The following is a 10,299-nucleotide window of genomic DNA, read 5'->3' as shown; positions in this document are numbered from 1 at the left end:
GTTCATTGTCTGCCCCTGTGTGTGAGAATTGAAAGTTAAGGAAATACTACTTGGCCATTATCCAGTCTTTGGACAACCATCAATATCCATATGGGATGTATCAATTGATTCCAGAAAGTAGAGTATAAGATCTTCTTGAGTTAAACTGTCTGGTCATGAAGAACAGTGTCATCTCACAGTAACATGAATAACAATGGAGTGTCTGTCTTCCTGCTATTTAAGTATCCCAGTGACCATATTTTGTGTTGGCTTCTAAAGATGGACATGGATGAAAGACCACATGGGAAAAAGTGGTTGCACTCACCTCAGCATCCAGGGAGTGTGCACCTGTGTGGATCAGATGTGCCTCCTGTGCACTTCCACCCCGGTGTCTCTAATGTTATTTGTACTATTGAGACATACAGTGCATGGCATGACACATGGATCAAGAAGGGATGGGGGGCTTCCTCCAGGAAAAGGGGGAGTTAGATAGTTCACAGGCCTGATAGAAGCAATCAGAGAGTGCACCTGTCATCACAGAAGCTGTGTCAGGCAGCAAGAGGGTTGCTTTGTAAGGGAAAAAAAGCAATTTGGGGAAGTGCTGTAGTACACATATCAATCTGTCTATTTGCTATTATTATTATGAGAATTTATTAAAATTTTTAGTTTAAACTTCCTGACTTTTTATTTTTGTAAAGAATCACATAATCGGTAGATTGTCTAACTGGGTGTTGTACAAACACAGACATCCCAGCCATTGTTATACAGGGAAGGCAAATGTTAATAGAAGCAAAAGGTGCAATGGGCAAGGACAAGCGGCAGGCAAGTCCCCCACACTCCAGGACCTGTGAGAGCACAAGACAGGGGTGAGCAAGGTTTGCCTGGCCACTCTCACTTCCCTCACAGGAGTTCACTGACCCACCAGTCCAGGCAAAAGCATCCAGGCCTTGCTTCACCTACAGCACATGATAAAAGCAACCCAGAACTGAAGGTCTGTTTTGCCCCTAGCTGTTGAGGGGAATATTTGGAAGATGTTTTTCCAGTTGAATCTGCCTGTTGGTGTTGACTACAATTACATTTCAGATGCTGATTTTGTTATACTGGTCAGAATTTTCATCTCAGTATTTTCTAGAAAAAAAACCCCTCACCTTGATTTTATTTGCTTGAAAATATTTTGCTTTGAAATAAGCTTCAATTTGATAGTTAAAAATGTGTTAAGGAACGATTTGTAGTATCAGATGATTCATGTGGCTCAAAATGAGTTATTTTCTGTAAGACTTTTTTAGACAGAAAAAAATTACAGATTATTTAAAATAACGACATGTTCTCCTCTGGTCAGAAGTTGACGTGTGTTAACAAGATTTTACTTACACCCACACTGTCAAGTGGCTATATTAGTACTAATGTTAATGTGAAGCCTAGGTTTAATTTATATTACCATTTCAATAACCAAACCCATATTCAGGGCACAGATACATCTGAGTAAAAGACTTTTGTGTCTAGATAAGAAGAGTTTAAAGACAGTCTGGCTCCCAGGCTAACTGAAAAGACGATGAGATCCCAAAAGGCTGGGGAGGGAGTGCACAGCAGAGAGGAATTGGAGGAGAGAGACATAGAGAGGGAGTGAGGGAGAGGGAGGGAGGATGTGTGCATTAGGGAAATTGCCAATAGGGTGGTTGGAAAAAGATTAATTACAGCAGTAGCAGCATAGCAAAGACAAAAGAACTGACTATGCCTGATGGGCTTCTAAGGTGAATTCATGAAAAAGAATGAGATCAAATACCAAGTTCTTTAAAGCACAGTGGTCGCAATCTGTGCTACTCAGTTGACATCAGTGGTATTACTCCAGGTTTACACCACTTGCAGTGAGAGGAATTTATCTCTGATTCTCTGACTTGTACCTAATATGTTGCAATCTTTCAGTCTGATACCCATCTGGGTCTGAGATGCCTCTTTGCCAAATGGTGCAGTTCTCTCAGTTGTTAACAGCTGAGGATCAACTTCTGAAGAGGATGAGATTGTTTTGGTGACATTTGGCTCTGTGTTTAATTTCATCCTATTGAAAGATGGATGCCTCCCCAGTTCTAGTGAATTAGATTTAAGGATTTGTCCATACGTGCTAAACACTCACCTGTAGTTTCCCAAACATGTGTTCCTGGAGAACATCTGTGGAAATGTTGAGGGCCTGGTGTAATTAAGAGAATGGCAAGTACCCTGATCAGTGAGCTGCATGCCAAGTGGGTTTCATGAAGTTAAATGAAAAAGGATCTCAGAGTTCAGACAATGGCTGCTCTTCTAATTAACAGTATATGTGATATTGCACTGCACCTTCAACTTACATGTATGCCTACAGTTTACCTGACCATCCATCCTTCCTTCACACAACTGATTAATGATTCTTTTGCATATGGGTTTCAAGTTTGAGGAATTTCTTTTCCTGGTGATAATTTTCTTTATCTGTGCTGTCAGTGAGGAAGTGCTGCTTTGCCCAGGGCAGAACCTGGTAAGAGAGGAGGCAGGACTGCAGATGGCTGCTTACACCATCCACACACATGACTGGAGTCCTGAGGAACACTCTACCTGGTACTGCAGCAGCCCCTGAAACTGACTGTCAGCAAGGCCCAGGCCTTCCCTCCAGAGACACCCTGGGATGAAGGTGGGGGGAGAAGAGACTACAGAGATGGTGATGTTGACTCTGGGCTCTGGGTTTCCACACACTGGAGTTTAGGATTGTTGCACCTCTATCTGGGGTCAGTTGCTATGTATAGAGTGGTCATGGCATGCTTTGAGCACCCACGACTCCTCCACATTGGACCTTCCAAAGGGAACAGGATATTTAAGCACAAGAACATTTCCCCGAATGCCACCCTACCTTCAAAGACCAAGTAGTCAGGTTGCATCTTCTGAAGAGCGTATACAATGTTTTCAGACCATTCCCTTCTCCCTAGGGCTTATGTATTCTGTAAGTTTCCAGTCTCTGTACAAGTCTGAATTTTATCTGCAAGCACATAACTTTGCTTGAAATCCACCAGAGGCCAAACCCTGCTCTCAGACAGTGTCAGGCACGTCTGTGGGCATCTGCAGGAGGTCAAAGTGAAGATCCAGTTCTGCCCAAAGGGGCTGATGAAAAGTCAGAGACTAAAAGATGAGGTTGTTTCTCTCTTATTCCTTAGGATACAAAGAGTTATTTATTTAAAAGACTGGCTTAGCTTTATTGTAACTAGTTTCACAATGGGTGCCTGGATGTTCCAGCCCCAACCAGGGACCTCTTGTTCTAGGTGCTAATCTTGCCACTGTGACCTTTGGCTCATTTAATACCTGGGTGTATCTGCTGATGTCCCTTTTTTTCTTTTCTTTTTTTTTTTTTTTTACCAGATAAATTTACATTTCATAGTCCATTCACATGTGCTAACCTAGTTATGAGCCAGTTTCACTCTTCATGAACTTCCTGCCTACAGGCATTTTTTGTAAATTGCTGTAATATGATAACTGAAAATCCTTTTTACTATCTTGAAACAGGAAATAAACATCCTGTTGTGAGAAGAGAATTAGAATTGTGCATGATGCTTCTTCTGTAATTTACTCAGTCTTGATAACATATATTATGTAGGAGAGACTTCTAGGGCATTAAACCAAAGATGACCAGTCATAAATCAACCTCAAGGAGAGAGTATGCTGAATCCCTGTTGCATAGCACTTAGATCATTCTTGTTCAGCTCGAGTGTTGGTAATCTTTTGTCTTTGAGACTGATGAGGAATTAGTGAGATTAGAAAATATTTAGAAATTCAACAGAACTTTTGGGTCTGCTTTTTGTTGATTTTCAAATGAAAGTTCAAATAATTTGTACTTTCTGTCACCTACTACTTTATATTTGGAAGATATTTCCTGAAACATCAGAAATGTCAGCCTGCAGAGCATACCTAGAGTAGTGAGCTGGAGATTGCCTTTTTTGGAGCAGTGGGCAGCAAACTCTTTGGTATCAGAGATCTTGAGGTATGTATTCTGCTTGTCATCCTTATATCCCCCAAGCAATATAAGTAAAGTTCCTCTTCTCAGTCCTCCTAAATCTGTTTTTGTTTTTCTCTGTTGGAATTATTGATATATAATTTTTTTTTTGTCAGGAGATTATTTTGCCTTTGCTTTTCACTTAATCTAGGGTTTTGTTGTTTTGTTTTCTTTGGTTGGTTGGTTGGTTTTAACCTTTCTTTTTAATTGCATATGTTAAGGTATTGCTGGAAGTCTTATGAAGATGTTCTTATTTTAGGTGTCAATAGGAATTTTAAAGAATTGCTTCTGGTTTTATACCTCTTACACTTCTAGTCAGTGATAAATTTCATTTAAAAAGGAAAGAGCCAGCCACATTACTATAATTTCTGAAAAGTGTCTTGATGATGATTTGTGACAGAGGAATTGTTTCGGTGTCTCTCAGATAACATCAGAGAAATTAGACTAATGTCGGTATTTGGATTTCTACTGTCATTACTGAGAAATCTTTGGACCAAAACATTAGGGCAAATATTCTTTGCATAATATTCCTTTATGAGTAATGCTACACAATTATTTTTGAAATTGGAGTTCTTTGCTATACTAATCATAATATTATGAGAGAAATAATTCCAGTTTGGCATACATTTATAAACACTGTTGAAATGTTTAAGTGCTTGCAGCAGCTGTAGGACTGAATTTTTGGACCCTTTCTTTCTGTGCATGTGTCATGTTTCTCTGATTTGGGTAGTTTAACAGAAGTAATTTTCAGATGAACGAGAAATAAGTGCAAGACAGTGCACTTATGCAAGGTAATATTTGAACCTGGAGATGGGATTATTGGTCTGCCTTTATTCTGATGCTGCTGGTCAGACTGGATCAGAGTTGTTTAAACCTGGGGTTTTTTAGAGCCTTGGTAGGGTCCTTCAGCTGAACACTGAGTCATCTTTTTTTTCTTCCCCTCCCCCCCTCCCCCCCCCGAATTCTAAGAATACAGTTTAAGTATTTTATCCAGGCACATTTTCTGGGAAGTGGCTGGTGGTTAAAGGATATGTCTGTGAGACAGATATATGTGGCTCTAATCTGACGTCTGCTTTTGAGTCATTCAGCTTCATCTACCCTGATGGGTGCAGGTAATCACGTCTCCTTCACCCACACTCTGAGGTGGCCACTTGTGGGCCAGCACTGGAGCAGCTGCATTATTGTGGTGCTAAACCCAAACGACTATATCCTGCCTCTTATATTACAAGTTTGTAACCAAAGTTCTGATTACACAAGTCACACACTGAAATGTTAATCTCTCCAAAACTTGCAAGACACATTCCACATAGTTCATGGAGCAGGAGCTCTGGGAACGCTTCACAGGAGGAAAGTAGTGATGACATATCTCCCTACTCTGTCACTAAAGGGAACAGGTCTGGGCATTTGTCTGGTTACCAAGGCAACCAAGCAATATTCACTTTATCAACCTTTGATGATTTGGTTATTGCCACAGCTGGGAACTTGGATTACTCGGAAGTCCCCTTGGCTGTAGGGTGTTGCTGCTGATCATGAGTGCAAAACACACTTGAACTGATCAAGAACCACAGCTGTGCCACTTTGAGATTATTACCTTGGACTTGTGCCTGCAGAGCTCCTGGACTGGAGTTGATTCCTGTCCGTCAGAAGGCAAGCAAAACAGATGTACGACTGTCAGCACTTGTAGGTCCCTCAGATGTAAAATCAGGGAAGCTACCAACCTTTTTCTTCCAGCGCTTGCTTGTAAAAGAAGTTTCTTACACATTAGGAAGCTGTGATTCCTAGTCTTTATTTGCTTAATCTGTGCTTTAACATATTGTTAATTCGTTTTCACAAATGATTGCAACTTCAACATGCTGGCATCTTTCAAAGTGGTTAAGGAAGAAATCTCTCTGTCTTGAAGAGTTTTCTGATAAGGCCCTAGTTTTGCATCTTAAAACAAGTGGGCATGCCTTAATGCCTCTCTGGAATGTCAGACTTGTTCTTCCCTGTATATTTTTGGCATTTTAAATGACAAAGTATTGTCAGTAGAAGTTTGTTTTGCTCTTTGTATAAGGGTATGGATGAATACTCCCTTTAAGTTCAGTGGGGTTGAGGTTTTGTTTGTATAGTTGTGAGCCTCTGGAGAGTTTCTGCAGCTTAATTAGTATTCATAGTGCTATTCTAGAAGTGTAAATTAGTTTTTATATTTTATTTTATTATAAATGATGCTGCCTTGTTTCAGATTTATTAGTTGCAGCTACTTACACAGTGACCATTTTCATCTCCACAATAAGCTTGCTCTGGTTTTGCTTTTGCAGTGTGGAAGATGGTGAGATCAGTCATACTTTGGAAATCCCTGTACTTTCTTCATATGTCTAGATAGGCCAAGGGTGGAGCTTTCTCTCTTACTCTGAACTCTGAATTCGTGCTATTTCAATTTCACTTTTGCATCTTTTTTGCAGTTGTTAGAACCTTGTCATCTTCAGCTGTCACCCTCCTCGCTAGTGGGGTGTACTCTCATACATTCTACATCAACTTTTGTAGCTTTAATGATGAGAAAGAAATGACACCTTTTGTCATAACTATAGATACTAGCAGGACAAAATGCTGGTTTCTTTCAGTGGAAATATACAGCACTCACAGTCATTGAGTAAGCTGATTATGCAAAGAATCAGCCTTATTTCATGAAAATAGTTAGTGCTATGTCTCAGCAATGTGGATGAGTGAGACAATGTTAATTCCAAGAATACAGGGAAATGTGTACTTGGATACAATGGACTTGTGTATGAAGCCAAGTTTCCAAAGGCTTTACATGAAGAAAAGTAAAGACAGGTCCTTAATCCTACTTTCAGTTTAATGGACACAAAACCATATATGTTGCCTTCCAAAGGGTCACTTTCATATAACAGAGAACTGCTATGAGTCCCTAAACCAGGGGAATAAATGTGTAAACAGGAAAATGAGAAAGGGAGCATATAGCAAGCACCAGAAGTTGAAAGCAAAAGTGGTAGAAAATTCAGCAGGGAAGAAGATGATATGCATAGAAATCCCTAAACAGAACAAAAGAAAATTTATAGTATTTCACAGGATTTCAGGTATAAAAGCTCTCCTAGATATGGTATTAATCCATTTATTAACTGGTAGAATTCTCGATAATAACGAAGAAAGGGCAGAAATGTTCAATCAATACTTCTATTCAGTATTTGGGGAAAAGCCAGATGATCCAGGACAGAATGATGATGGAATGCTTTTCATTCTAGCAGTAACTAAGGGAATGTGTTAAACAGCAGATATTAAAGTTAGATACATTAAAATTAGTGGATCTGGATAATTTACATCCAAGATTTTAAGATCGATAGTCAAGGAGCACTACAAGCCATTAATTTTGATTTTTAACAAGCCATAGAGCATTGGGGATGTTCCAGAGGACTACAAGAAAGCTAATGTTGTACCAATATTTAAAAAAGGTAAATGCAGTGACCCAAGTAATTATAGGCCTGTCAGCTTGCCTTCGATCCCAGGCAAAATAATGGAATGGCTGATAGGGTTGCTTGAGTAATAAGGAATTAAAAGAAGGTGATATAATTAAAGACAATCAGGATGATTCTGATGAAACTAACTTGCTATAATTTAAAAGCAGTTTTCAAATGGAGTGATTTACAGTTTTGATGCAATAGATTTAGCAGCCTGTGAGATGTTTGTGCAGCTTGACATTTTGATTATTCAAATAGAGGCTAGCTCTGCAAACAGTGGTTTAAGAGAGAAGTTAGGAGGAGTTTAGGAATCTGAATCTAAAATGGCAATCCTGAAAGCTCAGCTCGGTGACTGCCCAGAACTGCCTTAGTCTCCTTGGTTTTCAGCTGGAGAAGTTTCCAAGGCAACTGAGGTTCTGCTTTTGTGCACTCCCAGAAGACACCTCAATCCTGACAGGGTTGAGCAGTTCAGTATCAATGTCATAACTATACATTTGTCTGCCTGTTTCCCGTACAGAGCTTGATCCAAGGAATGTGCTTGTGGCACACTTCAAGGATCAGTCTGTGCACAAAATGCAAAAGCAGATGCAGCCTTTCTTTAATACATGACCACAGTAAAAGGTCTTTTATTCAATTACTCAGTGGTTAGAGCTTGTCCAGGTTAGAAAAACTCAAAGTAGAACTCTTTCCTCTCTTGAAAATGTATCAAATCTACTTATCTCCCTGGATCTCACCAGTTATTGGTGTATGGTGATGATGGAGAAAGAAGGGGCTGAATACACATTAACAGGAGCAACAATCACGCTGAAGGCAAGTTATAATCACAACTGTGCTCTCATCATGAAGTGAAATGAACCTCAAGTATAAATTCTGCAAAGAAAAGCTATGTCAAGAAGAAGAGTAGGGAATATCATGTGACTGCTCCAAAATTATCCTAAGGGTGCAAATAGGGATAATAAGTTTATCCAAGGTCCATGCACAGTCAATACAAACCTCTTCAGAGGACAATTTTCCTATCCTAAGACAGGTATCCAAGATCTTTGGGATGAATTCCTCTGTTCGGGTGCTTCCATCACTGGGCAAGTAGGTTAGATTACATCCATAGTAAAAGTCAGGAAAAAGAAGTTCCACCATAAGTACATACATATTGATCAGAGAAAGCTCTTGAGTTCAGCAAATGTTGTACAATTAGTGATAAAATTAAGCAAGAAATAAAACACCAGCTTTTATCAGTGAAGGTCACTTATAGTTGTTTATCAAAAACTACATTTTTTTTTTACATTACAAATAGTAGGAGAAATATATGTATATATATATATATATACATATATATGTTTCTCCTTAAGTCTATTCTTTTGTCAGTCTCAGCTGCTGAAACAGGAATTAATTCTGGGAGCTCCCAGGACTTGTCTTGTATAAGGGGTCATGTCCAGATGATCACTGTGGTTCCCTCCAGTCTTAAAAGATCCAGCAAAAAGCACTGAGGACAAACAAACTGAAAACCCAAGCCCACGGAGTAAGAAGCTTTCCCTGCCCAGGAAAGCAGATAATCTAAATAGACAAGACAGACTGGGGTGAGAAAAAGGATGTGTTATCTCTGTTTCACAGATGGGAAACAGAGGCACAGAGAGATTAAGTGATTTACACAAGGTTTGTGTCACAGCCAGGAATGGGAGCCAGATCTCCTGAATTCTGTGTCACTACCTTAACAACAAGACCATTTTTTCTCTCTCTTGCCATAGCCTTGAGAGGGAAAGGCCTGTACTGTCTTATACACAAAATTGCACCATTGCTTATTGGGTAATCTAATAAAATGCTATACATGGAGCATACATCTGGTGTTCTGATTTCTCCTCTTCTGTCAGACTGCCTCCTCTTTCCTTCCTTCATCTTTTCTTTTATCCTCCCTTTCCTTTGTTTTCACTGTCTCTTGCAAAGGACACTGGTGTCAATTATACTAAAAGAAAGCCCCACTGTCTCAGAAATAGCGTAATCAGACCATCTAACCTTTTATTGTACAGTCAGAAACGTACCAGGCATACCTGGCCACATAGCTTCTTCCACTGAGTTTGCAAACATGAAGAGAAGAAAAAATAGGAGAAGGCATTTGAGATTTGCCTGGTTTATTATGACCAAATCTGAGTAGATTTTCAAGGGAGTCAGGAATTATCTCAATGGGGTCTGCTTAGCTGAGTTGGCTAGGTTCAATTATGTCTAAATCCTTAAATCTTTCCCTTCTGTATCTTTTCATTTCACACATGGCTCTGGCTACTGTTTTCTAAGCCCCTTTGGGTAAAACCATTTCATTTTAGATACAGATAGCAGGATCCTGAGATGGGACAGTACCTTGAACAAAACCTGTGAATACCCAGCCTGTCTCTATGGTGTCTTTGAGAGTGCCTCTTCCCTCCTGATCTATGATATTGTTGGCATTCAGTCTTCTAGTGCCTCATAATCTTGCAAGTGAGCAAGATGCAAGATAGAAAAGCATGTAATAATGTTGTACATATGCAGAACAGAAGAATATCCAAGAGGGTGTCAAAATTTTCAGCATGGCTACGGATAGAGGACAGTCAAGCATGATTGGCAAAGGGAGGACAGTTTGCCCAGGGCCCTCTGTTCTGAGAGGTTAGAGAGGGCCCCGGCTAATTGCCTAATGATACACAAGAGGTCATAACCTCCACCTTTGCCCCTGCCCCCCTGGAACTGCTGCTATTGCTTGTTCCTGCACTGCGGCCACCTACACAGCACAGGGGACAATGGCCAGCCAACAATGTGTTTTATTTTGGACAGGCAAGCAAAGGCCATGCATGGCAACTGAAATTCGCATCAAGCAGGGTACAGATAGTGGGTCTGAATCTT

The 10,299-nt window shown here is 40.0% G+C and overlaps 1 long non-coding RNA gene across 1 annotated transcript in view; it reads left to right on the top strand.

The window, feature by feature from the left end:
- The first annotated feature begins 3,624 nt into the window (after window positions 1-3,624).
- Window positions 3,625-10,299, top strand: part of LOC135413078 (uncharacterized) — a 32,041-nt gene continuing 25,366 nt past the window's right edge. Inside the window, exon 1 of the long non-coding RNA XR_010430087.1 lies at window positions 3,625-3,973. This is a non-coding gene — a long non-coding RNA (uncharacterized LOC135413078). The remainder of the gene's footprint in view (window positions 3,974-10,299) is intronic.

Source organism: Pseudopipra pipra, chromosome 1 (genome assembly GCF_036250125.1).
Source record: "Pseudopipra pipra isolate bDixPip1 chromosome 1, bDixPip1.hap1, whole genome shotgun sequence".
NCBI classification, from domain to species: domain Eukaryota; kingdom Metazoa; phylum Chordata; class Aves; order Passeriformes; family Pipridae; genus Pseudopipra; species Pseudopipra pipra.
This window is presented reverse-complemented; position numbering and strand designations above follow the sequence as displayed.